Consider the following 27440-nt stretch of genomic DNA (forward strand, 5'->3'; position numbering starts at 1 on the left):
GCTTTGGGCAAATACATCTACTACAGTATTTCACCCATTAAATTTGAGCAATTCAATCAGCCTGCTTGATTGGATTGATGGCAACATCTGGTCTGCTTAAAACTGTGAAGAGTTTTGTCTCAGTTCTGTGTGTATCTGCCTTGTGCCTGTCTGGATGGCTTTTGCTCTTTAAATTAGACAGCTCTGGTAAGTTCTCAAGTCCCTGATTAATACATTAATCACCTTGGCACAACTAGGCCCCCTTTTAAAACAGTGTCAGGTAGGGAATGTTAAGCTTGTATCAAAGTGTTTCATATAATTACACATTTCAGTTTCAGTTTCCACGAAATCAGCAGCTCTACAATAGCCTCAGTACAATTTGTCTAGCCTGAGAAAGGATGTGCAGCCCTGATTACACCAGGCAGTACATGACAAACATCTGAGAATTAAACTGAGTGCTTGGAAAATTTCTCCTATGCTCTGTCCAGGTCTCAGGGGAACAAGTGGGTCAAAGATGAGATTTTCAAGGGATAAATGAAATTCAGCCATGCAGAGATTTTCTTTTGTCTTCATTTCCCCCCTCTTTTGTGATATAAAAACCTGAGATTTGCCTTGATCCAAGGGGTTGTCCTTTATCCTGACCACTACAAAAATGACAAGGAGTAGAGTCAGCTGGTCCCTGTGGTGAAAATTCCTGTGTTGTGGCTATTTGAATGTGAGACAGACAATAGACTTCCACTCAACAGACATTTGGGGGAAGTCTGTTGCTTGGAAAGAGTGGATTGAGAGTGGAAGTGGAAAGGCACAGATAACCTTAGAAATTCATTCAGAATTAGGACGTTTCCAACTAGAATTAAAAGTTCATCCAAAACCACACCCTTCATATTACTACACTATTTAACTGCTTCCTGCAGCAAATTATATTAATCAGTCATGATGATGTTGAGCTCAATTCACTGTAAAACCAACACTTACTCTTTTTGCTTTGTAAGGTACAACCTGTCCAGTGGTAATATAATGAGATCCAAGATGTGTATTGAAGTCTTACATATCTTTAATGGACTACAGTGAGCTGATCTTTAATTATAAGTGAGGGGAAAAGTAAAGCTGAACTGGATGAAGAGTCCCACCAGCTTGCAGGCAAAAGATATCAGAATAAGCACTTTTCATGACAGGATTACTGATGACTACTGAGTATCACAGAAACCAAATCTTCTGGTTGCTATTGAAGTATATCATAAACCAGGAGCTGAATTCTATGAATAGAAAAAATCAGTGAGAGGAGACCTACTTCTCATTTCACATTGGATTTTTCATGTTTCATATTTCCCATTTCATATTTCTTTTCTCCTCCTCAATCTCATGTACAGGGATGATCTTGAGAATCCCTAGAGTAACTCCACTGGCTTTGTGAAGATGCACAAAACATAAAACAGCTCAGAACTCTGAGATGGCAAAACTAAAAATGAACTTGTTGAATCCTCCTACCTTATGTCTTATACTGTGCCTATGTTTTGTTGTCTAGCACAGGAAATATACTTTGATTTGCACATAATTCACATTTTGCTTTAATAGCTAACTTCACACAACTAAAAAAAGGACATTGATTTATTTATTTACAAGGCAGAAAATTGCCAATAGCCATTAAGCAAAAAAATCTTATTCGACAAAAACTCTAGTAGATTCAGTTTTACTTTCATGGTCAGATAATGTGTTTAGTTGGTGTCATTGGAGCATGTGGTTAAGGGTAACAATATTTTTACTGACATGTTATATACAGAAAAGTTTTGGAACATTTGGTTTATTCTTTATGCATTTTTATGCAGCTGCACATTCAAAATTAATTTCACTGTCTATAAAGTTTTTAAAGATTTTTCAGTCTTTCCAGGCGGGTTGTTAAATGTATTAAATTATGAGAAATATTTGGATTTTTAATTTATTTATGGTGACTAAGCACTACAGAGACAAGGTACAACTAAAACCAACTATTTAGGCGTATGTTGTAAAAACAGTCTCCTTGGATATAGAAAAATTTTAAATGTAAATGTTCTTTTCATTCTAGGATGATTGATTTTTTATTCTTTCTCAATCTTCTGTAACACAATTTAAAAAATATTTACCCATCTTTGGTAAAACAATGTAGCATAAAATTTTGAGGATACCTTTTTAGTTTTATTCAGAAAAAAGTTGAGAAAAAATTTGACTTAGATTAGAATTTTTATTGAGTTGGCTGCTTTTCCATTAACTATTAATTTAAAACAAAGCATATGATTTCTCTTCAATTTTCATTCATCTGTCAGAAACATTTAGGATAAGTAGCAGAAGGCAAACTATCAAATTGCTATCAATTCATTTTAGAGCTAAGCAAATATTTGGGTTTTCTATGTGAACAGCCACAGAGAATATTCGCATTCCAAGTACTTTCTCACTTTCACCACCATCATAAATTCCAGTACTTAGATTTTGTAAAACAGAATACTTGCATCCCATGAAATGTAGTCAGTAAGTTAACCAAAAGCAAGAGAAAGGGATGTTTTAATTGTCTGGCAATGTAAGATCACACAGATCATTCAGTGGGGCTAGGTGGACATGGTGCTTCCTGAGTCTGAGTGGTGGATGGAGACACAGAAGGATTTCAGAATCAGGGACTGCTGAGGTGGAGCAGAGAACCCTTCCAGGGGATTCAAAGAGCTCCAGGGAATGCTGAGCCCAATGTTGAAAAGACTGAGGCTCTCAACAGTTTTTTCACCTCTGTCTGTCCAGCACTGTTGGACTCCAGGCCTTGGGAGCAAAAATCCAAGTTGATGTGAACACAGACTCTGCCAGTGGAGGAAGGACTGGGGTGTGAACTGTTATAGGAGCCTGAGCTCTACAAACCCATGGGCCCTGGCAATATCTGCTGAGGGCATTGAGAGAGCTGTCTGATATCACGGCAAGGCCAATTCCCATAATCTCTGAGATTATGAGATAAATCGTGGAGATTGGGTGATGTCCCAGAAGACTGGAAGAAAGCTAATGCCAACTCCATCTACAAGAAAGGCTTAAAGAAGGATCCAGAATATTATAGGCTGTCCTAGGTTACAATATGGATGTATTTAGTATTCTATTACCAGCAGCTGTGGGGCATTAGCTGTTATCTCCTGCTATGACTCACCCCTGATAACTGTTAATGAGCAATCAAGAACCAACCACATGACTCATGGAATTATCTCATCCTATTGTGAGATGCTCCATCCAGGAGGGAGGAGCCAAGCATTCCCACCTGATATAACCTGGCTTGGAAGTGCTTAAGTTAGCCCTGTCTACTGGGTTCCCAGAGGACAAGAGCTACCCCTGGACTTTCAGCTGGAGACCAGACCTTCCACAGGATCACTGCTTCAACTGGACTGCTTCAGTTGGGCTGCTACCACCACCCTAACAGGGTGTCAGGTTGTATCTGACTTTGTCAGTGTTTTTTCTTGCATTATTGCATTCATTTTTAATTTTCCTATTAAATTTATAATCCTGACTTGTGATCTCCCCCTGGTTTGTTTTCAAACTACCACATAAGCCCATCAGTCTTGTTTGGTCCCTGGGAAAGTTATGGAATAAAACCTCCCGGGAACAATCATAAATCAAATTAAGCACATGATTGGGAAAAGCCAGTATGGATTCACCAAGGACAAATTGTCCTTAACAAAACCTGATAACCTTCTGTGTCAAAGTATCCTGTTCAGCTGATGGGGGCCCAGCAGTGGACATTGTCTCCATCTCCAAGGCTTTTGATGTGTTTTCCCATGGTCTCCTCCTGTATTATGGTCTCCAGTGTGTCTGTGCAGTGGATGGGGAATTGGCTGACAGGCTACACCCAGAACATGTTGGTAAATAGCTTCCTTTCAAATTGGCAATCTGTCACATTTGGGATCCCCAGGGATCAATATTGAGCACAACACTGGTTAATATCTCGGACCAGAGATCCCTGAGGCCACTACTAATCAGATATTCTATGATTCTATGATAGTGACATGGGTAAGTAGTGGAGCTCGAGGAGAGAACATTAATATTAACTAGACAGTGCAGCAGAGGATAAGTTAATTAAAGAATAAAGATGCAAGATTCAATCTTCCCAACTCAGAGCTGCTGTCAGCCTTTGTAAGTTGAGCAGAGTCATGCTTGTAGGGATGTCAGATTTCCAATGAAAAACTCTCTGCATCTGGAAGGGATGTCCTCAATGTCAATATATGGGAACCTGGTAAATAATGTCAGCTCTATGGAGCAATGTAAGCATAAGGCACATTCACCTGAAAATTCACACTTCATTCACACCTGCAGGATGAAGGATTGAATTTTGAAAGACAGCAAATAAGAAAAACATTTTGATTATCAAAAAGGCATGTGTTCTCAGTGTGATGTAGTGGCTAATATAGTCTCAGGATGCATAGACATGTAGGGCTGTCTACACATTAAGGCACGCTTGAGTTGTCATTCAGAGCTGGAAGCATCATTTCTGTCCCAGGGCAGTGCTCCATGCAAGACTAATCGTCCTGCTGAGAGGTGACACAGCCCTGAACTATGCCAGGAAAATCCCACAGGAAAACAAGACTTGAAAAAAAACCCCACAACCCAACTCACTGCTCTTGCACACAGCATTGGAGAAATTTGATGAAATATCATACACGTTCTGTGACCTCTGCTCAACTTAGTGCAGATTAAGATGAATGATTTAGTCATGGTGCACCAGCACAAACTCCCAGCCAGCATCACTCACTACTGCTGGGCAGCTGTCAGACCCAATAAGATTGCTGAGCTGTTTTGACTGTCACTGACACACTCATGAGAAGCAAACATAAACTAAGGGTGGTAAGTAACTCCACCTCATGTTTTCAAGCGTCTACAGAGCAGGTGTTTGCAGAGCAGTCAGATTTATCAGCCCTCAGCACAGCTAATGAACATGTGGTCGGTGAAGACAATGACTAAGGACTCAGTTGCCTGAATAGGGATGGTGGATACCATCTGAGATGCCCTGGAGGATGTCATACCTCTATACAGGGTTGGGCTGTATGACCCCATCCCACAGGGAAACCAGTGTCCTGCAGCAGCAGGAGGATGCACATGTGAGCCCACAGCATCTAACTGGCACTAGGTACTGATGATTTGGCAGCTGAATACTGCTAATAGAGATTAATTTTTTTCTTCTGACAGTAGGCATCTATATTGGGAATCAAAAAATCTCTCTGAATTCAATATGTTTAATAAATTTCTATTGTCTATAATTGCCTAAAATTATCACACACATAGGCATTATACAACTCCATAACACCTTAATTTGCTGTCTAAATCTGGAGCCTCATTTCTGACAATCAAGAAGCTGCAGAATTATGTACTGGGTGTTCCAGGCTATACACAGCTGAGGCACAGTGCTACTTCTGTTTTCCAAAGAGCTACTTCATTTCCAGAAATTAATTTTTGAAAGACAAACTTTTTATTTCTAAGACTTTTCAAATACTGCTTTTCAAGAGCTGATCCCAGGAACAAAAAATTTGTAAAATGAGGAATTTGCAGTTGTGTGAATGCAGGGTACAAACATAGCAAACTTTGCTGCAATCTCCCTTGAAAACTCCTGATTTCATGGACATTTGCACTTTGATTCACACCTGCAAAACAAACCTGTCTAATTCCAGTTCCAGAGGCAAATGACCTGAAACATGTCAAATGAAATTTATCAATTACAATCACTAAGGCCAAATCTGTTTCATGCAGTGGAGCAGCGTGCAGACACTGCAAGTAGCATAGGCCCAAGCTAGTAGCCAGAAGAGTGTGTAAAGCCAGCTTGGATCTGGAATTGATAAATTTGAGATCATTTATGTTCAGATTTAAGCCTTCTCTGCACTAGTCAACACTTCCAAATCCAGAGCTGACATCCCTGTCCCTCTTTGGAGTGAGCCAGAAGCAGAACTAGTGAGAAATCCCAAGCTGAAACCTCCTCATCCCTGTCCCATGGAGAGCTACAGCCTCCCATTAAAATATGAGACAGATAACAGGAAAGTCTGATCACCTGTGTACTGAAAGATGAAAATGTCACTGTTGTAAAATACTCACTGTAACAGGAAATGGATTATCAGGTATTTTGAGTTCCCTCTGGAAATGTGCTGATAAAAAAAGGCAAATTCCAATTTATCTCAAATAATAGGACTCTTCCCCCTATATATTTGAGTTTTCTGTATCAGATAATCAAGAAAAAAAATTAAATTTATAAAATGCTGAGCTTGTGATTAAAAGTAATGGGTACAAGATCTTTTCAGGGGGTCCTGTTCAGTTCAGTTTAATGCTTTTTTTGCATCTGTTGGAAGTTAGGAAAAGGAAATGCACTTATTTTCTTCAATAAGAACTGTAAAATAAAGTACAATTATACCTTGCTTTTTACAGATTCTTAAAAAAAGCAAACTTGAAAAGAAAAAACCAGAAAAAATGCTTTGAGGAACCCAAATTACATCTTCTATCAAAAATGGAGATTTGGTGTCAGGTGAAAAGACACAGTAACCAATCCAAGCTATCAAACATTAATACAGTCAATGTAGAACACACTTACATTCGTAGTCCTTTGGACTAATGCCAAGTAATTTTACATATTTCCCCTATTTAATTCCCTCTTGCTCTTGTCACCTAGAACATCACTGACAACCTAAACCATTTGGTTAAAATATTGTCCTTTCATTTTTCACAGACAAAAGCCCCATCTGCAGCAGATGCCTCAAGCAAGTCTTGATAGGTTACAAGGCTGCACCAGGCATTACATGGGTACCTGGCGAGTTCAGAGAAATCTGCCATCCACTGGGTCTGTTTTAGGCTAGTGGCCAGGAGATCTCTTGGCCCAAGCATCAGGCAGAGATAACAAAGAAGCTTCCCAAAACAAGTCCTCAGAAATGGCACACTGGGGCTTACATGCTTTGGCAGGCTTTGCAGTGGAATGTGAAAGGAGGAGATAACTTTAACATTTGGATACACTGAGAAACAGTGATAAAAATTGTAATCAGATCATTATCACATTGCCAGAATGTCCAATTCAATTATAAATCTTGGATGTATAATAAATATGTCTATGTAGCCTTGGGCCCATATTCTTGTCTCTGCACTAAAATTTCTTTTGGCTACAGTACAAGTTTCAGTCAAGCAGTAAATTTCAGGGCCAGAAGAACATCATGGCTACAAGATGAAACTGCCTGAGTGAATTTTGGCTTGACAGAGCAGAGGAGGAGGAGGATCAAGGCACTAGGCATGTCTCCAGCCTCACACGGCAAAAGTTCCTGGCTTCCTTCTGCTGCATGACTGTCCATGGTATTGAGTGGCAACAGGGAGATGAAGAGCATGCTGAGGAACTTGTCCTTCCTGGTCTCAGGCAAGTCTCACAAAAGCTCTTGACTATGAACCTCATCCTCTGAAACTGCATTTAGCTTCACTGACACAGTTTCTGATAACTCTGGCCTCAAGCTTCATATAACTCATTACACCCTGCTGATCCAACCACCTGTTCTTAAACCCATTAGACTTCCAAGGCAGTGAGGTTGTACTCCAGATAAGGAAATTTGTGTTTTGTCTACTGCTAAAGGCATTTTCACCTAAAAGTTTCCTTGGTCAAGTATCACACATTAACTGTGTCACACTGCTTGGCCAGGTCTCCAGTGGGCAGCACTTAGAGTCACAGAAGCCTTAATCTCTTTTGGGTTCATTTCAAAGCTCTCAGCACTGTGTTGCTGCTGCCAAAGCTGCCACATGGTTTTGTGGTATAAACTAAGGTTACATGTTGGGCACTGGAGAGACTGGCATGATAGGAGTGATTGCTTCAGTGGGCAAATCCTGTTGGACTAACACTGGATAACTTCACAGGGCAGGAATCAACATCAGTGGTATCAGTGTATGAAAAGAACAACAGGAGCTGCAATGAAAACCCTATTAATTGATGCATTGTAATGAGCTCACTAAGGTGTGTGCACACAACTTGTAGCAGTGAGAGCAGAATCCTCATATGTAAACACAAGGCCATATCATACAAATGAAAGAATATTTGTCATTAGTTGCTAAAGCAGAGCTTGCTTTGAAATCTCTTTCTGTCAGTTGCTGCAAGTACATTTATTAACTCAATAGGGGTTGTGAGTGTCCTTTCCTCCAGAAGAGAGACAGCTGAAAAAGCCTGTATTACTGTAATGGAACAAGCTTTTCTGACCAGTCTGATTAGCAAGACAGAGCAATTTATTTGCAAGCAGAGAATTCACGGTAATGCCATTTTTCATAGCCAGCCATAGAGGTCAATTATATTTCCTCCAGAGTCCTCAGCATGTTAGCACTTTGAAATACATCACAGGATCAAACCCTTGGTTTATCTACCATTGCTCTCTAAGCTGAGCATCTTGCTTTGGAAGAAGTTTAAGCTGCTGTGTTTTATGATTTTGGACATTTTTCCCTGTTCATTGTCACTTGGGCCTAATGCTAACTCCCACATGGATCTAATCCAAGCAGCTCAACCACCCTAATTGTGCAGATACAGAAAAAATAATTTACTTTTTGCTTATATCTCATTAACAGAAGTATTTATCATTCCAAGGACTGTTTTTGTGAGGGGAAATCTTCTCCAGCAGTGCATGAATTCCCAAAGGATTACTAGCTGTATCACAGAAATTTTCTAATTTATGGATGCAAATATTAAGGTGACTTAGAAAGAGAAATAGATTCTTCTTTGCTCTTATGCAAGGAATAAAGGAAGACTAGAAAGTTTCTGCTAAAAATTCCTTCATCTATTGGCAGTATTAAGTATTGTTCCCTGTTTTGTAGGAATCTTCTGGGGTCAATCAGAGAACTACTGGATGTATAAGAAAACTCTAATTCAGATATATCTTTGTCTAAGGTTGAAAGGGGATTTAGTCATACTTTTTATATAAATAAAAAACATAAATGAAACTTTAGCAGTAATTTTGAGAGAAATTGACTTTTAGAATGATATTCTCATGCTTTTTTCATGAGATAAATAAAGCAAGGATTGATGTTCCTGAAAGCACTTCTCTTTCTGTGACTTGACAATGTATCTGTCAGTTCCTGAGGATTTTTGAACCAATTGACCAATTTCAAACAAATGTGACTTAGGTGCCTATGGCCCAAAAGTACTACATTCACACAAATGTTATGGGAAATGGTGGTTCTACAGAGGAGAAAAACCCAAATCAGTACTGCTCTGGTGGAAAATCTGGATTATTTGGTAGTGTTATAGACCTCTCTGGCAGTCCATCAATCAAGATATCTGTAGGTTCAAGTATGAATTGGTAAACAGAGATCTTTGGCAAACACTTAGGGTGCTTTATGGGACATGCTGGAAAGCAGAGGTGTTGGAAGGGTTGTAGGGAACACAGAGCCCATGAAATGTCACAGGAGAGGTCCTATTGTTTCTTTGCAAATTATCCTCAAAAGAAAAGGTTTTAGGGCAGATATTTCCTGGTATGAACTGCCATGCACTTAATTATAGTCGTTGATTATCTGGGCACAGCTGAAGTGCTTATGGAAAGGGAGACCTAAGTCATGAAGGAGATTCTACCCACAGAGAATTGCTTATCTTGTTTGTCCCTCTTATTTCTGTCAGAAGGTCAAAGAAAAGTTGAATATTTAGACACCACTGGATATTGCCAGAGTTCTGGTCAAATATTAATTAATGACTTGTCACAGTACTCCTGTGAATATTGAACACATTCCAATAAACCATGGTAATGATAACGATGTGGGGGAGACTGAAACACTGAGATTGCTTTTCTTGCTCCAGAACATGCCATGAGTCAGGAGGACAGGAATTCAGAGTGGCTCTGCACAGCCCCTAGGAGAGAACTTCACACTGAACCAAAGACACTGAGAGTCCCCCAACCCTTACCCTGAGGTGATGAAATGAGGCAGAAAATGATGCCAGTCATCAGTTACACTGGCAGAGGTCTTGGCTATTTATTGCCCATTTACCCTGCAATTCCTTTTCTTCAGGCCTACATAAGAGGAGCTGCTCCAGTCACACTCACACTAAACCCACTAGGTTGTTGAGTATGTGATTTGCTGGGGATTGTTCATCAGTCTTAAATGAGAGCATCTCTAACAGCTTTTACTTCATCAATCAAAACAGCAGCATCTGCATCCTTTCTTCTCTATCAATTTTGCCATATTGTTGTTTCTTCATTCTGAGCTCTTCATCAGCTGCATCTCCTGCCAGCCTCCCCCTCATCACCCATCAGCTGCCACAGAGGAAAAAGATACTGATTTCGACTCTGTGACAGCATCTCAAGAAACAAAATAAAAGTGGTTAAGTCTAAGTTATTGGGACAACAGCCACGAGCTCCCCAGCAGTTACCTGAATGCTTCTGTTCTGCTCTTAATTTTCTTCATACCACAGAATTGCCAATGCAAACCACACACTGCAGGAATCACAGCAGCTAACAGAGCTGGCCACTGGCCAGTGTGTGCCATGCAGCAGGAGGGTTAGGGGAAAAAGTCCTGTACCTGGTGGGACAGATCCATGCATATGGAACCCCTAAATCAGACAGAAGTAGATCAAAACATATAAAGCAGCAACCTTCAAGATAAGAAATCTATTTCAAAGATGCGGCAGGAGCCAGAAGGTTGGGGGGGGTCTTTTGGATTTGGTTTTGATTTTGATTTTTTTTTTTTTTTTTTTTTTTGCTTGTTTTCTTGTGTGCTTAGCTGAGGCCAAGGGAAAAAAGATGAATTCTATGATCTGGCAATAAAACTGCATAGCAATACCTTGCTTCTCGGTAATAACTTTGAGGGAGTTTCTCATTAAAACTGCACTACTGCATTGCACACATACTCAGGGCTCAGCTTAACAGCATAGCCAACAACAGAACTCTTCACTGCAACTCCCTTATACCCAGCTTGAGCATGAGGTGTAAATCATGCTTTATTTTTATTAACACCCTGATTCCAGAAGGCAAAAGTTATATGTTTAAGCCCATCCCTGTGAGAACTGCTGATATGAACAATGACTTTCCAATATCAAGCAACTATAACTCACCATAGGAACTATCTGGATAGAATTTAAATGGCAAGAACAGATTACAAAGGGGCTAGAGACATACAGCAGCATAGGCAGGCCTAGCAGCTCCTGGGAGACAGCTCTGGGAAAAATGTCTCCTGGTAGAGAAGACTGAAAGGATTTACTGATGCACCCAGACACAGTCCCAGATCATTTTCAATATTTGTCCTGGCAAATAGGAACAGAAGGAGGGTGAAGAGTGGTGACAGGGTAATGGTATGTAGAAGGAAACAGAAAGTAGACCAAGAAGGAGAGCTAAGTGTAGCACTAACTAAAAGTAGAGGAGGAAAATATAAATCTTGGTGACTGGGATCAGTAGCAGCCTGGTGAAGGTAGGTTAATGTGTGACTCTTACTTGTCCACCCCTTGCTTTAAACTACAGTTATGGACTGTGTAACAGCTACTTTACAGAAATTATCCCTTCCAGGCAGGGAGAAGTAAGGCACTTTCTATGCAAGCTGCAGATAAAGATGATACTGAGATATCTATCAACAGTATCGAAAGATACTGAAAGATCAGAAAAGTGCAATCTTAGGAAAATGTTTGGAAGTGAAAATTTTTCAGGTGTTTTTAGCCTGGTTAAGGCATGGCGTGAATGTAGCCATGCCATTTAGTTGCAGAAGCTTCTTCAGCAACAGAAGTAATATTTAATCACAAATTATGAACTCAAATAGCCCTTAGTTACATAAGCTTCATCCTGGGCTATTCCAAGGTCACTCAGACAGCACAGAGATAGAAAAACAGACTTTTCTCAGTATTTCACTATGTCTGAAATGAAAACTCCTTGAAGTCACATCTTACATTTCTTTCTATTCCCCCAATGTGTCTCTCATGTTGTGAGACATTACAGAAGATGATAACCAAGAAAATGAGTTTCTACTTTAAATGATGCCTACCCACTTAAATCAGCGTGATGCTATTAGAACATCATATGACAGATTCACATTGAGTTAACCTTTTACTATTGCATATTCACTGCTTAATCAGATGAAGAAATGCCTTGCTAGCTCTTGAAAATGTTTTACCATGAACATTGGCTAATTATCATATATTTACATATATTCAGGAAGCTTCTGGCACACTGCACAAGTATTTATCTGTTAGTATGGCAACTGTCTTTTTCTTTCATAATTAAAAGGTCTTATAATTTTTCAATTTACTAAAAACCGTCTAGATTTAATTTGCTGGTAAAATATCCTCTACTCTCTGAAATAAGCCACAGGTTTCACATGATAACAAAGAGAACCTGATGAAACCAGATGGTATATCCTGGGTGATATTTGCATGACATATTTTGGATTATAGTGGTCTGTATTTATAGTGCACACAGGGACAAGGCAATCAAGTTTTACTACCTCTGTTTTCTTTGAGGCTTGAACTAGAACTAGTACAAGGCAATTACTGAGTGATGCAAGTTGCTTGTCCCTTGAAAGCAGATTGCTGGGGTTATGGAGCACAAAAGCTAAGGACTGGGCACTCATTTCTTTTCTAAAAGATTCTCTTCTTTTTATGGCATCACATTCATAAATTGTGTCACTCAGAAGAGGCATCCTAATCCCATAGATAGAGTAAAAATATCTCTTAGCCGTATCAGCAGTAATTAGCAGCACAAGTTAGGAACTAATCTATTTTACAAGAAAACTTTCTGAGACAACAGAGATGATTATTTTAAAGTTGCCAAAAATATGTTTATGAATGGATGCTGCAGACAGTGAAATTCTTCTAATTAGTTCATCCCAAAACTTACTAGAGCCTCAGATGAAATACAGCTCTAATACCACTCACCAAAGATTACTACCCTAGATAACTACCTAGCTGTCAACAGGTTCATATTCTGAAGAGATATACCAGTTTAATACATCATTTATATTATTTGCAAGAAACATCCCAGCTGTATGCAAAGGAAAGCAAAAACACTGAATTTTTCACCAGCTGCTCTTGTATGTAAAAAAAAACTTAAAAGACGTCTGTTCTTGTTCACAGCCCTCACTACATCATGTGTATGATTCCAAAGGTTCATTAGAATATATTTTGTGTCATGCTCATACATTTATGTGTAAATATAAGAGGCTCATTAGGAATATTTTGTGTCACACTAGTACATTTCTTTGTAAATCCAGGAGCAAAGGCCATAATTGAACTCTCTACTATTTCAATAGGAATATATATTTTCCCATTAAGAACAGAGATACTTTAGTCAAAGTCACGTTTGCATTACATCAACAGAACATCAAAAATAATTGTCTTTTTGTTCAGCAGACAACAGAGGTCTAGAAGTCTGGTATTAGAATGAAGGTTTAGAGCATAATGTATGTAACTGTCTTGCAGTTATAAAGCTCTGTTATAGATTTGCACATAGTAAAGACAGACAAGACCACTGTAATCTGTTGGCCTCCATAAAACAACTAACTTAATTTTCCTGATTAACTTCTGCTTATAGTAGAAACTAGAGAAGTAGCCTGTGATTTTTAAATTCCTCCAGTGATGGAAAAGTTATCTACAACAGCTCTTGTTAAACTGTACTAATGATTAATGGTCTTTGCTGTTAATAGTGTGTGCTCTACTTATTGACTAGGCTCCTCTAGGTTTAATTTCAAGCATTTGTATCTTCCTGCACGTCTCTGAGAAACAGAGGTGCATCTGGCTTTATCAGATTTTTGTTCCACACATAGGTACTTAAAAAAGCAATTGGATCACTGCTTGTAACTTTCTTTTTGATAAACTCCTATGTACACAACCAAGATTTCATTAGTCCCTTGGCCAAATAATTGGAGTGGAGGTTCAGCTGATTATCACTGTTGTCTCAGTATGCCTGTTTTAAAGCCATTTCTAATGTGGGCAGAACTCCCCATGCTGTAATCAGGCTCTGTATTCTTCCTTCCTAAATGCATGATTTTACACTGAATTTTATTGAAGGTCAAATTAATTGCTTGCAGCCTGATTTATCAAGTAATTTTTGTGATTGGTGTCTTTCTGTAGCATATCCTCACCATTACTTATCATTCTCATTACTTGTGTCTTCTGTGAACTTTGTCAGCAGCAATTTTCCATTTTCCTCCAGGTCAGCAGTACAGGAATACACAAAGTCAAGGACCACTCTCTGAAAGATCCTGGTAAAGATCCAGCTTACAGTGGCATGTTGAGACGTAGCAGTTTTCTTGCTTTTAGAGTAGTCTAGGTAAACTATGGGTTCTCAGTGGAAATAGTTATCAACCTTGGTTTAAATACTTCATGGAATTCTAAGTTTGCAAACTTATATTAGCTCTAGCTTAAAAAGGAATAGAAAATTAAATTTTAAAATAAACTGTACATCACCCCCTTTTAGGTAGTTAATTAATTATTTTTTAACAGTTATGTCATTATTTGTTTAAAACTGATAGTTGAGGTCATGCCTATAACCCTCTCTTTACATTGTTGGTGCATTTGCCTCCTTCCAATGCTCCAGATCCTTCTTGTTCCAAGATCTGAGGCTCAGTGTGGAGGAGTCAGAGAGTCCTTAATCATCTCTCTTCAAGTTATTGGAGGCAAATCATCTAAGGCCAGTAACTGGATAATAAAACCCTGCAGCTGATGCTTAGTGTCCTGACAACATCCTGAGTGTCTGTTGAGCAGACAGGTTGTCAGGTACCCTGAATATCTCCTGGTGCCTCGAAGCTGAACTATTTATGGCACATGCTTTGTATTACAAATCACAGTCACTGTCCCTGGGCTGGTCATTACAGTAATCAGTGCTAAATTACACTGAGGAGAGAATCCCCTGCTAATCTCTCCTTTCTTAATCTAGTCACATTTTTTCTCTTTTCCCAATCTTGTTTATCTGTTGAAAAACAGTGGCTGTTAATGTGCTAAATCTATATCTCGCTCCATTCCCACCTTAACTGCAAGGAGTTGAAAAAAATTGGTTTTTTCAGTCTTTAAGGGTAAACCTACTTATTTTTTGTCTCTTTGTTTACACTAAGGGAATTGTGTTCACTGTTGGGCAATAACATTTCTAAAGGACTATAGAACAAAAACTAAAGTATCCACTACTCCTGTCCTTCAACTTTATAATCAGAAGTATGCCTGTCTGTCTAGTGGTATTTTTACTGCAGAAAAGGTTCACATTATTGTTTTGGCATCCCTCAGCAACTGTCACTTATGCTTTTATTTGTGTCACTTATGCTTTTATTTGGGTGGTCATACATGTGCACGGCACGATGGATGACCTGAATTTCTTTTGTTGGTTTTGTAACCTGGAACTCTTAACAGAAGTAATGTGTAAAATAAAAACCTGTAAAATCTGATCTAAATATGGCACAAGCAGCATGACAAAAGGTCAGCTTTCATTAAGGTTTCTCTACACAGAGTTACAAAAATTCTTAAGGTGCCCACTAATTAATATCCTTCTTTTTTATTTATTTTTGAAAACTTAATTATCTTTTAAAAATATTTGTCATTGCAGGAGAAAAAAATTGTTACCAGTATATCATTATTTGCACGCAAGTGCAAAAATTAAATTTCAAGAAAACAGCATTTTTATAGAAATACAACTTGAATTGATCTTCATGTGCATATAGAGGCTTTTTCCCCCCCCAAACACACTTGCTTATCCATGCTGTACTGATTTTTTGATATTTTAAAAGAATAATAGAAAAATTCCTGATGAGATGAGTAACTCAGTCTTAACTAAGCCATTGAAAGACATCTGCCTGATCTCATGGCAGTAGCCGTTTTTAGGTTTCTGTGCAGAGGAACAGATTCCTCCAGTGTGCAATGTGTTCAAAAATGCAAGCTGTTCATGGCTGATGAACACTTCTGAAGGCACAAGACTTGTGATGTGCTTGACAACTCCTTCTATTTTATGAGTCAGATGACTTTGTCACAGTCATTTTGAAACCCCGTGTGACAAGCCTCTGCTTTCTTTAACCCTTCAGTGACACCACTGCATTGTCTGTATCACAGCTCAAGATACACAGAGGTCTTGTAGATTATATTCCATATCAAGCCATAGCTGATGAGGCTTTTGTATCTTCCTCAGCATAGCAGGAAAACTCCTATTTGAAGAACACTGCCTGTCATAGACACAAATAAATTTTTCATTCTCCTTGAAGCAGAGGCAGAGGATGTCAGAGATCTTGTCACATCTTGTCACTTGAAGCATGATAAGTGTGGTGTTGACTAGAGGTAGATAACACTGGGTCAGTCAGATGGGTCAGATGACAGTATTGTTTGGATAATAACCAGTGTGCTGGCAAAATGGAAAACATGTCAAATGACATTCCTCATGGTTCTGTTTTGGATAGAATTCTACTCAGTATTTTCATTAATAATTTGGATGGTAGAACAAAGAGTGAGTTTATTAGATTTTTAAACATTATCCAGTTTAGAGGAACTGAAAGTATGTTGTGAGGTCCAAATGACTTTGAAAAATTGAAGAAATATTTTGGAAAATCAGGATGCAGTTCAATAACCAAGTTTTATACTTTGAGAAGAAAAAGCAAAAACAGAAAAACAGGATGTGAAATTATTAATCAAGGTCTGCAGTATCGTGTTGAGATGTAGAAGTGACTCTCAAACTGGAGAAAAATCTAATAGGTTGCAGCTGCAAAAGCAGTACAACACTGTACTTGAATCCAAAACAGTACAGTCACATGAAGTGGTTTTCTTGCTTTGTTTACCTGGAGTGCTGAATTGCCTTTTGGGCACACAGTTTGAGTGTAGTTGGCTTGGATAAAGGCTGGAGGAGAACCAGGTGAATATTTATAGCTCTTGCATATATAACTCACTGACAAGCCACAGAATCACAGAATCATTTGTGTTGGAAAACACCTCCAAGATCACTGAATCCAGCCCACTACTGCCAAGCCCACCACTAAACCATGTCCCTAAGTGCCACATCTACACATCTTTTAAATTCCTGCAGGGACAGTGACTCAAACGCTTTCCTGAACAGTTTGTCCCAATGCTTAACTCACTTTCAGAGAAGAAATTTTTCCTAATATCCAATCCAAACCTCCCCTGGTGCAACTTGAGGAAATTTCCTCTTGTCCCATTGTTTTTTACTCGTGAGAGAAGACCAACCTCCACCTATTTACACCCTCCTTTCAGGTAACTGTAGACAGCAATAAGGTCTCCCCTGAGCTTCCTTTACTCCAGGCTGAACACCCCCACTTCCCTCAGCTGCTCCTCATGAGACTCCTCATAAATAGTGGCTGAACCAGCCACACTCTATTTTATTTCTAATGTTCCTACTGAGAAACACGTTCAGTCTTATGGGGGAGGCCATGAACATAGCATCCAGACAGAAGGATGTTGTAGGTGCTGGAGCTACCCTGAATATTCATGGACATGGATTATGCATGCCTGCAGCATGTGTTAACCCTGCCTGGGGCACAGTAGTCACTCTGAGTCGCATATTTTCTTTCTATGCTGCAGGTCCTGGTTCAAAACTGGGAATCTTGCAGGTGGAAAGGTCATTTGGATGGGATATATATTTGAATCATATGATGGTTTGTGTTGGAAGGAACCTTATAGATCATCCAGTTCCAACCCCCTGCCATAGAGAGCAACACCTTCCACTAGACCAGACTGTTCCAAGCCCCATCCAACCTGGCCTTGAACACTTCCAGGGAATGGAGCATCCACAGCAACCTGTTCCAGTGCCTCACCACCCTTTCAGTAAACAATTTCTTCCAAATATCTAATCTAAACCTACTCTGTCAGTCTACAGCCATTGCTGCTTGTCCTATCCCTGCATGCCTGCATACACACATGTATCAAGAGGCATTGTATCTCATAGGGAGTGTTAAAGGCTGTTCAACAAGAACAGTCTATGTTTTTTGTTTTCAAAGTTCTCCACAGCAATGCAGTTCTTGGTATAGATGTGAGAGGGCTCAGAGAATATGGTTTGCTTTGGTGGGATTTGGTGACCAGTTTAAATACAATATGGTCCTCTTCAACAATCTACCTCTTTTTCTCTAGAAAGTTTATAAAAATATTGACAAAGGCACAGCACATGAATGTTTATTTTTTCATGGATTTGGCACTTTAGATTTGTCTTATTTTTCCATTTAAAATAAAACTTATTCTCATTATTTTTAATGCACTTTGAGAGCAGCATTGCTCTGACTTTTTGACTCAAGTAACATCAACTCACTATTATTTGGATTCTTGGCATTTTTCTTCCTAATGATAAGGACGTTCCTTTTCAAATCAACCAAATCAATCAAATCTCTGACCAGATTAGAACAAAGGAAGTGCTGGCTGCAGTGACACTTTAGTGTATCATAGAAGAAATATGGTGGTTGAATAGAGAATTTTTTCCTTGTGTAGTAATTAGTCTTCTGATTGAAGCAAGATTATTTTATTTTTATGCTCCATTACAAGATAATTTAAAATGTTATATTTATTTAATTATAAAAGCAATACAATTTTGGCAGGGCAATATTTTTACTGTACCAAAAGTATTTTTTTTGTTTCAAGCAGGAAGTCCCAGCACCAGAAATACTTTGCTCTTGCTCACAATATAGTAAATATTTAATCATTCATTGTCACTGCTAAGCACAGCTTTTCCTCTAGCTCTTTCTTTACAGTGTGACATGACTAACTACTCTTGCCATTATGTTCTCATTTACTAATGTCATCATGAAGCAGTAGCTTGTTGTCTTCATAATGAGATCAGTGCCTGGAAAAAACAAAAGAGAGTAATCATGCATCATATTTACCATAACTGACATGTTATATAAGGGGAGACCTTGTTGCAGCCTTCCAGTGCTTGAAGGAGCCTATAAGAAAGATGAGGACAGAATTTTTAGCAGAGCCTGTTGCTAAAGGATGAGGGATAATGGTTCTAAATCTAGAGAGGGTTTAGTTAGACTAGATATAAGGAAGAAATTTCTTTACAACGAGTGTGGTGATGCATGGGAACAGGACAGGTTCCCCACAGGGGTGATTGATGCCCCATCCCTGGAAATGTGCAAGGTGAGGCTGGACAGGGATCTGAGCAACCTGATCTGGTGGAAAATGTCCCTGCTCATTGCAGGGGTGTTGGACAGTGTGACGTAAAAAGATCCCTTCCAAACAAACTCCTTTATGATTCCATGCCATGTTTGGGAAAGAATGAACTGTAATGGATCAGGAGCATTCAATAATGAACAAGAGACCTGCAGAAGTAAAGGAAAACAAGGTAACAATCTCATAACAGAAGAGAGATGTTTTGCACCAGGTCAGTAAGTGTGGCCTGAGTGTACCTCTGTAGAGGATGTAAATTAGTGTAGCTGAGCTGAAATGAACAGAGTTTATCTAGATGTACAATTTAGCTCATAAAACAGAAAATGAGCAGTGAGGGGAAGGAAATGTGATACAGAGCAAAAGTTTGACATAAACATTGGAAAGTGCTTTCTGGTGATGCCCTCTCAATACAATGGCAGAGATGTAGGGCTACTCACTGCTCTCTGACAGATTCTCAACACTGTGGTGAATGGAGCTGGTTAAAGACACGTAGCAAGCAAAGCAAAGGTTAACTACCAATATTATATGATCTGTAAGTTGGACAAAAAAGAATTAGTGCTATTATCAATCCTTGATTTGAATTCTTTAGCAATTCCAACCCCTTTGTACCTAACAGCACCAGGCATGCTATAGACACAGTCTGCCATTTCTGCTCCTGGTAGGACATGCCATTTGCTCAGTGCATGGCTGCAGTATTTACACTGTTTTCAAATGTTACTTAAACAATTATCTTGTTTGTTGAGAATTTTAACGTCAGAAATTTTTGAGAGGGCGATGTTGTTTTAAATTTTATACTGACCAGTCTAGCATGTGAGGGGCAAAATATTTATCTTAGATGTCAAATCCAAAAATTCTGTGTCCAAATAACTGCTAGAGTTTCTTCACGCTGATTACATGGAATCTTCTCTGTTTGAAGCTTCTCAAAAAATGCTGTCCATTCAGAAAACGTTATTTTCTGAATATGCCAGTGTCGTTTGTATTAGTTCATAAAAAGTGCTTGTTTCACTTGAATCAAAAAAACCCTGATATTCCCTTATGCCTTAACATTTTCTCAATACAAAGAAAAGGAGATCAGCAATGCAAAGGTCTCCGTCTGTTTTATCTTGGGTAATAGAGCTGCCTGTACAGAAGGAAAGAGAATTCACGATTTTATTTGTGACGTAACAATGCAGCCACACAGGAGGACATTGCTGAAACTTCTATGCAATGCATCAGCTGCCCTGCATGGCTTTCATGAGAAAGACCTGGAAATGGAGGACATAATTGTTTTCAGACTTAGCAGGAAATAGTCAAAATACCCAGTTTTTCTATAAAGATGATGTCATAGAGCTAAATATTACAAAACAAGCTCAAAAATGAGGGGTACAGCTCTTGGATTCACTCTCTGTGGAGTTTTTTATAAGTAGGAATGTACTGGAACAAGTTCCGCCAATCTAGATTTTCTTTCAACTCCATGTAGTGTCCCAGTTCAAACTCTTCTGTGCTCCACATGACACTGAGTACATGAGGGAAAAAATCTACACAGCAGCTGCACTGTAGCAGTACAGGTGCATAAACTTTATTCTCTACTTCCTTCAAGTAATACCTTCTCCTAGTCCTGATATCAGTTCTGGTTTATTGTGAGCTGAAGAAAACTCTTACTGACTGAAAATCTATATGATGAAAGGACAACATTTATATACACCCAGCTGCTCTGTGGGATCTCTGAGATGAAACAGAAGAGAGCACACCTCACCCCAGGTCTGACAGCACAGGGAAAACAGTTCTCTGCTCTGGCAGGTAATGGCAATTGTCATCATAGCAGCGACATGGGAGAGGGATGGAGCTCACAATCCCTCTATAAAATTATATATAGCTTATGAAAAGGATAAAATAACCTCCACTTGCACTGTATGGGGAAACAATGAGCTTTCAGCTAACCCTTCCATGTGGTGCAAGCAGTCAGGTAATCATTCTTTGCAGGTATAGAAGGAGGGGAAAGTATTGTTATGGCAACATTTTGGAGTTTCTTTCTTTTCTAAAAAATGCCTCCAAATCTCTGAGGTTCCAGGCAGCTGGGAATTTTACAAGCTCTTCTGACATATAAATTGTTATTGTCCACAAATATTTGCACAGTGTTGTGCATGCCTTAATGACGTGTGAATTAATTACTGGTATCATTACATAAAAAATACAGTATTGTTAATAATAGCAGCAATAACAATATTTACAAGTGAGAACCTTGGTTTCCTTTCCAGGAAAGAAACAGCATCAGGACAATGTCTGTTCACACAAAATGTGGTGATAGAAATGAACATGAAATCAAAGCTCAGCAAAGAAATAAATCATCAAGGCAGGCTGGGTGAGATTCCTGGCCAGCTGGACAACATTTACATTCCAAGCAGCATTCCCATGATTTACTCTGAACACATGGTGAGGTCATGACTATCAAATAACTCTAGTGCAGATTCACATATCTTTGTGACTGAAGAGAAAACTGAAGGACAAAAAGATTAAAAACTGATCATTTAAAGAAGTGTTTTAATATTTCACAGAAGTACATAACAACTTCCATCCACAAGGATCTTCAAAATCTTTGTATAGAGAAATAATTTTCTTCTTCATTGACTTTGTAAAGATATTTGATATGGTGGGATGAAACTGAAGATGAATTTCCCATAACATCTACTTGAATTTTCATGTAAGCTTTATTGCAATAAAAATATTTGTCAAAGCTGAAGGCAGAATACTGGAGTGCTTTTTCATTATAAAAGACATGAAACAAGGAATATATTACGGTGCTTGATTTTTATCTATTTTTTATTTATTTTCTCACATCTTTAAACAGATAGGAAAGAAACTACTGTAAGTTAAATAAAGAATGTTACCAAATTCCAATACTTATAAACTCATACTAATCAATTAATATGAAGATTGTACACTCTTGACTGAATCAGAGTGGATTTATCTCCACAGCTGATTGATTGATTGTTATCGACTTAGTCCTAAATCTCAAATTCCATTCAGTCTTTTGTTTATTTTCCATGTTCTACTAAGGGTCCTCCTTTTTTTTTTTTCTCAAATATGCTTAAATTATTGACTCCTTCAGTGTCCTTCATACTGACTATGTGTACAAGACATGTTGACTTCCTTCTTTTAATTGATTCAGTACTGGCACTCACAGCAAAATATAGTTGGTGCCTGCACAATTTCCCCGAAATTCTGATTATGAGCTGACTTTTCTACTTTTCCAGATCTATTTGGTACATGTGTTGTGTCTTCTGCCCTTCAAACAATCTGCTTATATGAAATAACATAAATCATTAAGTCTCATTTTACATGCAAGATATTATTTTGTCTCACATTCAGACTCCTCCTATTCCTCCAGAATCATCAGGGTTTTCTGTCATTTCTCTCGGCTGCTGTTCTTATCTGAGATATACTAACATGAGCTTTTCCTTTGATGTATCTTATTTTTTTGTTTATATATAAACTTTCAACCACATTCCTCAGGTGATAAAATAGATAAAATCATATATTCTGTAAACCTCAGACTTCTGAAGAACTTGCTTAGGTCTGAAGAACTACCTTAGGTCACTGCTAAAATCTCACAAGATTTTGCTTATCAACTTTGTTAAAATAAATAAAGGATCACCATCCATATAGAAAAAGAAGTCAGATTCAGGCAGTAGCTAAGAAATAACTCAGGTGAAGATAATTGAAAATTTACTGAAAGGAAGATCCAAGAAGCAGGAAAAGACCCCATATTACTAAGTTTAGCAGATGGATCTGCACTGAAACACAAATCCAGCAGTTGAGCTTTAACAGTTTTACAACCCAAAAAATAGCTTTGTCTCTTCAGTAATCATAAAGCCAATGTCCACAGTTTGTGACAAATCTAAAAGCTGACAACTGCCCACTCTGTAAGGGTTTATTATCAGTGCCAAGGGAAAGGCAAAGATGCTGTTCTCATAATCCCCAAAATGGTATATTGCAGCATCATGTCCTGTCTGAGGACATTGCAAACACACAACATCTAGGAAGTGCTGAAAAAGCAGAGCTAAATAAATTGTGCTGCAGTCTTAAAAATTAACTAAAAAGCTGTATTATATATATATATATATGAAGTGTTAGAAACTATATTTTGAAGCAAGCTAGATGTGAAAAAATTCACAGTAATTCCTTTATGATTTTAATAGTTCAATTTTTTATTCCTATATCTGGAGACCTGTTGCCTGAAAGGCAATGCAATTAAAGTGGACAATTAAGTCTTACTCAATTGCTGTAACCATTACAGATTTGGAGTATCACTCCACCTATTAACATTCAGGTTTCATTAGTCCAAATTTTTGTAATGGATGAAGTGAGGTGTTATTATTATTATTGTAAATGACCATATTCCTTATGTTTTCCAGCTGCATATAAAGTACTGTAGACAGATGGAAAGTTTTTACTTTGTGCACACTGGCAAAGGCAGACATTAAAGTTCACTGAAGTTCAACTGATGTTCAGGCTGTTCTAATCACCACACTACTGCTAATCACACTCTTACCTAAGGTCCAATCCCATGTCCAATCCAGCAGTGTTGAGAGCACCACGTATCACATTCAGGTAATATGAATTTGCATTGCTTTAGTCTTGGATTCTTGGGGCAAAAAGCAGGGAAATCTGGTCTAGGTAGAGCCAGAGTTCCCCAATGGCTTTCCTAGGAGGTTGTTCAGCAGCCTGTGCCCCTGGTGAAAGTCTGTCCCTGTCCCACCAGGCTGCCTCTCTGCCATCCCAGTGACCTACTGTCACCTCCTGACATCCCAAATCATGTGACAAAGTCCTTAAGGCTCAATTTTTAGGCCAAAGGCAGAAAAATTGTCCAGCCACCATCAGCCTGGCCTGAATTTCTTCCTGTCCCTGTGGCTGTTGATGAGCTCTTTCTGGGCTCATGTATTCAATTATTTATGGTGGAATAAGTCAAAGGGGAGCTAATCAGCTCTCCTGGCTGCTTGCCAATGGCTCAGCTCCCCAGGATGATGGAAAACAAACACAGACCCTTCCTAGTGTCTGCATCACAGTAGCTGCAATACAAAACCCTGCCCAAAGGTGCATCCTGATGGGGATACCTGGGCCATGTTTTCAGTCTCATTCTTTAGGCTGAGTCTAACCAAACTTCCACTTTTAAACCCAATGTCTGCATTCTCTCCGTAATGACATTCAACAAACACCTTTTTTTAATGCTCTTCTGATTTAAGTAGTCTTCCATTTGCTAATTATAATTAATGAGGTGCTTCTGAAACTCCTGTGATGGAACATGAACACATTAGGATTGGTTTGCTACAGCAATTGCACACCATCTTCAATTTTTCTATCTTATTTTCTTTGCCTTTCACGTATAATAAAATACCAAAAGTCCTTCCTCAAGTAAACACCAGAATATTAAGTTTCTCTAATATTCTGCAATACACAAGTGTGCTGCATTGAAAAATAGCTGCATTAATTCTAAATGTTTATATTGAATTTTCTATATTGAATTATTAAAATGACACATTAATTATTTATGTGCAGCATTGATGTACTTCCTAGTAAGAAAATGTATGAAATAGAGCTGTCAAATATAAAAGAAGGGAAAAAATGTTAATATCTGCAACAGAGGACTCCCTCCTCATTCCAGACTGAAAAGTTTATTGTTACATTATCCATCATGGGTTGCCACAAAGTGTTTTCCACCAAGATATATAGTTATAGGGACATCCAGATGATTACTGCCTTTTCACATTCACAGTATTAGGGATCAAAGAAATGCATCCTCTCTAGATTCAAAAGAATTCTAACTATTCTGTTCTACAGAACAGAGCTATAATGCTCTGAATATGAGGTTGTTTTCTGCTCTCTAGACCAAGTCAAATATTTCAGTATTTGTGGGTTTTTTTGCTAAACTAGAGCAAGCTAAAATAATAAGAGCTAGAAGAACTATGTGTCTGAAATGTCTTCTTTAAAAAATCAACAAAGAATTCTATCTCCTATGAACCATAATGTATCCTCATGTATAAGACTGATGGAAACAATAATTATTTCTTTATGCAACCAAAGATATAGAAACTTATTTATGAAATTAATATTTTGCATTTCTGTCTCATGCGACTTAAGAGTGATTTCAAAATAACTCTGCTGAAAGCACATTCTAAGCTTCATTTATGGAATATATTTGCTATTTGTCTATAAGTTTTAGACATAACAGTTCTACCTTTCATCTAAGCATTTAATGGGAAAACCATCCACAATCCACCACGTTGGTAAATTAATCTCCACAGCTATTAAAGGCAATGGAATCCTGGATTCCACTTTATATTCAGCATTGGTATTACAGTGTTTTATCAACAATGAGCATTATATATCCAAGTAGTGCAAACTGAGTGAAGTTACAGGGGAAAAAAATGTGCCTCATTATGGCTATCAAGAATTTAAAAACTGATCAACTCCCCTGAAGTCTCCAAAACTGCAATTATTTCCAGAAATTGGACAGATTAAGACCAGTCAATATAGTCAGCAGCAACATTCTCCCTTAGCTCAGAGCTCAGCCCTAAAGAGAATTCTACATTTATTAGAGAATGATGTGTAATATATGTATATTATAAAGAACTAGTTGTTGCTCCCTGAAGATTATTAAGCTATCAATTATTTAAAACATGTTAATTTTTCTCTTTCATCTGGATGAGTATCTATGCACTGCTGCCGTTTTTAATAAAAGATTGTATCACTTTTCCAGTTTAGTTTCTAAACTAAACAGGTTTCCCATGCACTGTGTGGCCGATTAGATGTTTCATTTATTATTTGAGATTTATTATAGATTTATTATGTATTATTTATTATATATAATTCATTTATTATATATCTACTATAGATTTATTATGATTCTTAGTTAGGTCCTTCATCTACTTAACCTGTTTTGAACTAATCTATTATTATGACATTTGATTAGAATTGGACTACATTGTGCTATTACATGAGCAAAGTGTGGTGGAATAGGAAAAACATATTCTTTGGATTTAATGCAACTTATAATAGAATCACCAGTCCATGAACATCAACTGTAGAACATGCCTGAAGCACTGAGCCAGTCCTGATTTTCCAAAGAAGCTTTGCAAAGCAGCATTATAATTCCCATACAGCTTCCACAGCAAAGGGTTACTGGATTTAACCCTGGAACTCTTTATCAGGCACAGGCTAAAAAAGAAGAGCTTTAACCCACAGTACTTTTGTGGTTAAAACTCTCACCTCTGCAGCAGGGAAGGGGAAAGCAGAGATCTGGGACCTGAGATAGCCAAGGCAGCTACAACAAACTCTGAGCAGAAGCCCTCCATCCAGCTGACCCAAAATAGGTGGATATCCATCACTCTTTTTGGACTTTTGGGCTGTTTGGCTGTACTTTGTCTGTGAAACATCTTCTTAGACATTGGTTTCACCCATATAGGGCAGAGGAAATTAAAGGAATACTTTGTTCAATCCATTCCCTTATCCTCTGTTCTACTAAAACCTGAACATTTTGGAGGGAAGAATTATAGCTTGGGTGGGTTTTATTAAATATCTCATAAGTAGTACTGGATAATATCTTTTAAGAAGAAATTTAACCTGTGAACATAATTCTCAAAATGTCTTGTATTGTTATGGTTGAAGAATGCTGTAGTACTACTGACGAAGTGAAAGTTTCGCTCAAGATTAGTACTTCTTTGGGTTTCACAAACACATTCAAAGATGCATCCTCTGTCAAAAAACTGCTGTGTTTTATGCAATAAAATGACAGGAGCAAAATATCCTTGCAAGTCAAATTCAGAAAGCATTTCTGCAGTCTCAGATTTGTGCAGTAATGAACAGGAGATTTCCTAACCTAGAAGGAATTGTTTAAATTTGGTACATCATTACTGAACATTTTAGCAATGCATCTAGAGTCCTATTTTAGAATGGGAAAGGTCAGTTCCCCAAGGAATTGTCCATTTTGTCATTTCAGTTACAATAACTTTGCTTTCAAATTGAGAGGTACTCTCTAAATCTTCAGGCCATAAATGTATCTCAGACTGTTAGAAAGAGCAGACAAAGCAGATAATAATTAGGAATCTGCTGAGGCACAGAGGTTTCTGAATTCTTTGGATTCTTTTTTTCATGGTACTAATTCTTATACTCCTGCACACTTACCACTTCATCCTGCCTCATCTTTCCTAGTTTTCCTATTAGCAGTTGTTAAACAGATATTAATCATAAGCACATGGAAGTCACTTAAAATCCCAAGGTCTCCATAAATATTTTAGGGACAAAGACCCCAGAAACAGGGCCTTAAAAATAGGAAGGAGAGCTGCTAGACCAAGCCAGCTATCTGCATGGTCCATGAAAGGAGCTGGAGGTCATGAGGACAAAAAGCTGAAATATTCAATATAAGTTCTGCTCACTATTTCTG

The sequence above is a fragment of the Lichenostomus cassidix genome, chromosome 1Aa (assembly GCF_008360975.1).
Source record: "Lichenostomus cassidix isolate B80296 chromosome 1Aa, HeHo_3.0, whole genome shotgun sequence".
In the NCBI taxonomy this organism is placed as follows: Eukaryota; Metazoa; Chordata; class Aves; order Passeriformes; family Meliphagidae; genus Lichenostomus; species Lichenostomus cassidix.